At 41.5% G+C, this 5,857-nt stretch overlaps 1 protein-coding gene across 3 annotated transcripts in view; it reads left to right on the plus strand.

Annotated features, from left to right (window-relative positions):
- The first annotated feature begins 1,813 nt into the window (after positions 1-1,813).
- LOC117958236 (myosin-9-like) overlaps positions 1,814-5,857 on the plus strand; it is a 52,284-nt gene continuing 48,240 nt past the window's right edge. For 2 of the 3 annotated variants that reach the window (XM_034894521.1, XM_034894524.1), the window contains exon 1: positions 1,814-2,085. The gene's annotated coding sequence lies outside the window, so the exon portion shown is untranslated. The remainder of the gene's footprint in view (positions 2,086-5,857) is intronic. The other variant, XM_034894522.1, reaches the window with a different exon arrangement.

Raw genomic sequence — 5,857 nt, forward strand, 5'->3', positions numbered from 1 at the left:
GTTAGGGTAGGAATACAAGGCTAAGCCAATCAGAGGAAGAATAAGGCATTGACACGTCATTTACGTGTCTATTTGGGTTCGGAAATGAGATTTGGGACCTGTAAAGATCAATGTTTTGGACTACAACTTGGCTATGGGGGAGTCCACTTTTTGAAACTTACAAAGATACATAACAGCTATTTACTTTATTGACAGGTCAAACAGCCACCCTTAAATACTCTACAAGTCATAACATTGAAACTGTCGGCACCGCCACATGATACAAGCCTTCCGTGACGGCGACCTGGGAATTGGCGTAAAAAAACGCCATCGCTGATCTTGAAACGAAGGTGATATTTCCCCCGGAACAGAACTTCTGCTCCGCTGAGGGGAAATGACCCAAGTTTAAGTGATTTTAAAACCTTCAAAGATTCAAAATGTGAATTTTGAGAAAACATTCGGTGCTGGAGCGCCAGAAGCCGTTTTCTCCTGTGATGAAACTACACAAATTAGCTCTACAATTGATTAAATGTGTAATCTGAATTTTAGTAAACAGACATTTTAGTTTTGAGTGTTTCTCAGTGTGTTTCTTTCTCGAATCTTTCCTTAAATTGACATTTAAAATAGACTTTTGCAAAGATTCCTTACAAATATTTAGCACTTCAAGCCCCAAGAAAGCAGAAACTGTTTCTATAAAGTAGTTAAAGATAATATTTTGATTCCCCATGGTGGAAGTATGGGCCAGTAGGAGGAAGTTATTTATTTTTAACAGTAACATGATCGCTGAGAGTTTTTAGGTTCAATATAGGCTTAATTAATTACCTCTGACGTCCTTTTAGAGAGGAGGAAAAACTAAACTAACGTGGATAAACACAGCGCTGTATTACTGATGCAACACTTGTGAATATATCATCTTTCGAATATTGGATAAAAGCAACAATATTTAAAGTTTTACAACTTCTACTATAACTGTTTCTTAAAGATATCATCATTTCGCCAGAGTTTTTGTTTCAGTTAAAAGAAAATACTCATTTGTCTGTGGAATTATTTCATTATGAAATATTTTACTCCTTTTAAAGCACATTTGGATTGACCTGCTTTTATGTGACGTCATCTTTGTCTTTTTAACACATCTGTTAATTTCCTTACTCATTTATCGTTTTTTTACTGTCCTTTAAAGGTGTCCCATCTTCTATTTTAACTTTACAGTGATGTGTATATATGTGTACTGTTTTGTATGAGTGTCTGCCATTTTGTAAGCTATTGTTTTTTTTTTTTAAGGTGCTATACAAATGAAGTTAATAACCGGTAGTATTAAATGTTGATGTAACGCAAACACACGAGTAGCAGTAGGCCTATAGAGTAGCCCAGCCATGTCTGTGTGTGGGGTTTGTCTGATATCATATTTGGCAGCCTTACAGAAGAAATAGTACCAAAGTGTTGCTACTTGTTTTCAAAGCAGACGGTGGTCAGACCAGACCCTGTTGACACACGAGGGAGGCCCTGAGTGATGCAGTCCATCCTGAGAGTGACTGGTACTTATATGGTCATAAAAATCCTTAGCATGCACATACCTTTCTCTTATTAAACACAGCTTTATCACAGCACCCCTCCCTCCTCTCAACTCTTTCAAGTTCAGCTTTTTCCTGCGCTTTTTTTTTTTGCTCTGCCCCAGCGGCTCGTCACGCCTCCACGAATGCACGCTTCTGATTGGTCCAAAAGTGTGTGGATTAGAAATGCGCGGCAGCCATTGGCCAGAGGGGGCGGTGCACACTGGCCGAGGCCCGCCTCCTCCTGGACCGCACCCCGGCTCTCCAACTAGCTACGTACTGAGTGAATATACGCGAACCAGTGAGCAGCCAGTGAAGGAGGGAGGGCAGAAGGAAGAGGGAGAGAGAGAGAGAGAGAGAGAAAAAAAAAAAGAGAGAAAGAGTGACCGGTTTTGAGAAAAGAGAGGGAGGAAGCGAGCACTGTAGTTTGGCTAGAAACTCTCTGCGAAGCTGCTTTGGACACGAAGAGACAGACTGACTCACGGCGACGCTGACTGAGCCACCCGGTTGTTGTTAGCCACCCTCTGAAAGGCGTCCTGCACCCTAAAGAAAGCAGGTAACATGTCCAACTTGGACATTTGTGTCCGCCATGCTGTCTCCGTGTACTCTTTCATAACTCATTCAACCTGCCGTCACTCCAGCAAGTTCGGTTGCGGCAACGTAACGCCAATGGTGGGAGCGGGACCTCCTCAACTGATTTAAACCGAGTTTATTTAGTTGTTTTTAAACTTTTAAGCACCCGACGACATTAACACCGCTCTTAAAGTTCACGTAGGTGTGTGCGGTGTGTGATACGGAAGTCGACAAACACACTATCAACGCTAACGGTAGCTAACGGTAGAGGCAGGAAGTGAGTCGCTTGAATGAGTTGCAGAAATGGCCGATGACGAGTTTGAAATGTGATTAAAAGGTGACTTAAGAGCAGGTGTTCGCCGGTTAAGTCAAGGGGCACCGGGTAGATTATGCTTAATTTGTTGTGGAGTTGGACTTTTTGGTTTTTTTTTTTAACGGGCGCTGTGTGTGGCCAGGATCACGTCTAACTGGCGGCATGACGTCAGCGGTGTACCGGTGGAATTAGAAGAAGAAGAAGAAGAAATAACAGCCGCCGAGCAGCTCGACCTCACTCAACTATGTCATCTGCATGTCTGCACCCTCTTTCTTTCTTTCTTTCTTTCTTTCTTTCTTTACCCCCTGCTAGCATACCGGGGCCTTTCAGGGGGATTTCAACTGGCCCCGACAAGACAAAACCAACCATGACTACATTAGACTGTGTTTTTAGTCCACTTTTTCACACGATGGACCCCTAAACTGACACATATTAGACCACAGACCCCAATTGCATAACATTTTTTTACTTTGAGATGTTTTTTTACAGAAAGTCTATGCCACATATGAACAACATAGTCATAAATGGTTTCATTTTGATACTTATGGATGGAATATGAAAATAATTCTTCCCCTTTTTGCTGGGATCCCACTTTGGGAACTGCTGCACCAAAGGATATGATATGGTAATATATATATACATATACACACACACACACACACACAGATTGGATATCATAGTTTTCTCTTCAACTTTTGTGGAAGCACCTTGATGGAAGAAAATGAGATTTTCTCCTCCTCCGGCATCCCAAACAATCTTTTCTGGTTTTCTTAGCTACTTCATGGTTGTATGTAAGAATGTATTTTGGGTTTTGGACTGTTGGTTGGCTGAAACAACGCACTGAAAATGTCAGCGTCTCTTTGGGAAGTTGTGAGCATTTCTCATTATTTGTGGTAATTAACGACGGAAGTTATCATTGGTTGCAACCCTAGTCTGCTCCAACTCCTTCTGCAATAAAATACAATAAGTTAACATATTTTAAAGCTTGGTACGTCATTAATTTTCTCTGTAACTGTAGTACAGGATTTTAAAAGCATGCATAATTAAGTTTATGTAACTATGCATGTTGCTTGAGAAACATCACCTCTTTTTTAAAGAGAGAAACCAGCCAAAAGGAAAGCGTACATGGTCACATGACACTTGTACAACTTTCACATATAGCACAATATTAGACCCCAGAGAATTTAAAAGTTTCTCAAGCAACATGCATAGTTACATAAACTAAATAATGCATGATTTTAAAATCCTGTACTACAGTTACAGATAAAAAACGATGCACCAAGCTTTAAAATATGTTAATGTATTATTGTAGAAGGAGTTGGAGTAGATCAGGGTTGCAACCAATGATGATTTCCGTTGTAAATTACCACAAAATAGACTTCAAATACATGTAAAGTCTTCCTAAACATGATGGGCGTGGCATTTTGAATACCTGATATGAATGCAGTGTTTCCCAAAAGCCAAAGAGAGTTGTGTCTTGTAAGTTTGTCCAAGTCCAGGCTGCATAGTACTAGACTTATAGTTATATAGTTAGACTATCTCAGAACAGCCTCTGAAGAAGGTCGTGGATCTGGTCTGATGACTCAAACAGGAGAAGGATCATTTAACAGAGGTCATTATATCAATTATCCTCATTTTAGCCAGAGTGATTCCTGAAATACACAAGAATGCCGGCTGAAAACGACCAGGTTTGTCTCGTAATTACAGTGCGGTTCACTGTGAACGTCAGCTAGCCAGCACGAGATTTCCATGGCTGTTTAATTGGATATATCAATACCAAGTTAAGATATATAGATATATGTATATTTAAGAGGACTTCACAGACTGTAAAACATCGGACACCCTTCAATCCCAGACCCCTGATTCAGAATATACAAAATTAGCAAATAGAAAATGATATAGGCAGACAAAGTGACAGTATTAAGTTGATTAAGTACATATATATAATTTGAGGTTTAAGAGAAGTGTTAAAGTATTTGGAGGGGAAAATGTGGATAAGGAAAATATCTAACCAACTTTTAGGTTAGCATGTCTTCTGATTGTTGTAATTTTCTTCCCATATTGCTTCGCGGCTGTTGATTTTCTTCAGTTTGCAGCCAGTACATGAATGATCAGAGGGGACATATCTTCCTAAATAACGTCCACCACAAAAACAAGTTAGAGCCACTTTTAGAGCTGCCAAGATGAATGGATTAGTTGTCAACCATTAAATTAATCGCCAACTTTTTCAGTAGATCAGTCATTTTCAATGGACAAAAATGTCATTTTCATTCCAGTCTCAGACTTTCCCCTGATCCGTAAAGTGTCACAACATGTGTGTGTGTGTGTGTGTGTCGTCAGTGCAGTGTGTGTGTCGTCAGTGCAGTGTGTGTGTTTGCTCGGTCAGATGGCACCCCGATGTGTTTGCACGCAGGAGAGCAAACACACTCTGGTATGCTTGCAACCACACGCCCATTGACTTCCAGTATGACTAGCTGTTTGGCTGAGTATTGGTTAAGAATTTATGCATTGTCTCAAATCTACATTCCCACTCGCCGCGCGCCAAATGTGAGTAAATCTCCCAATCTCTGTCGGTATGAGACTGTGCCGAAATAGTTCAGTTTTTCAGTCTTCATTTTGGTGAAGCTGCAGCTACTTTCTTCTGTTCCTCTGCTGTCTGCACGGCGGAGCTTAGCGGGGGCGGGCCCACACACACACACACACACACACACACACACAGGCTCAAACACACACACACACACGCACATACGTCGCTTCTGCTGACTGATAGCTAGCGTTTACCTCGGGCTGTATGTGGCAGTTTATGGCAGGGGTCAGCCACCCTGCAAAAAAGCACAATGTAAACGGAGGATAAACCAGCAGGACGTGCAACCCAGCCACAAAGTTTTAAAGTGCATGTTACAAAAGCCCCTCAATTTAATATTTAGGCCAATAAAAAATATGCTTGGTCGGCGGATTTCCTCCATTTAGCTGCCAACGCTGCCTGTGGGTCTACAAGTTGTCCGACATCGAGGCTGGTGTTCCTTCACCCAAAACCGGCTTCTCTTTCTACAAAGTGTTTAAGGGTACGCGAGAGAGAGAGCGAGAGCAAAACACCTCTGTGCTCTCATTTGTAGTAACCCGACCCGTACGCTTACTTCTGCCAAGAAGCTATATAAAACCACAGTGTGAGCTTACCACATTTCTAATGATTTGACACTCAGGCATAAAATGATTGGCCTTAAAACGACGTCTCATGCTGACGTAGTCGCTACAGAAGCTAGAATATACCAAGACCTAGTGGTCCTAGTCTTTATCCTTTAAAGGGGCGCGTTAGGTGACATTTATGTGTGGCTCGTCATATCCTGTGATTGTGTCTGAGTAATGAGTCAGGCACCAGCGATGCATTGTGCAACGGCTTCTGTGGAGGTCAGATGTTCTCATGTTTGCATTTTGGCAATAA

Source organism: Etheostoma cragini, chromosome 15 (genome assembly GCF_013103735.1).
Source record: "Etheostoma cragini isolate CJK2018 chromosome 15, CSU_Ecrag_1.0, whole genome shotgun sequence".
Lineage (NCBI taxonomy): Eukaryota > Metazoa > Chordata > Actinopteri > Perciformes > Percidae > Etheostoma > Etheostoma cragini.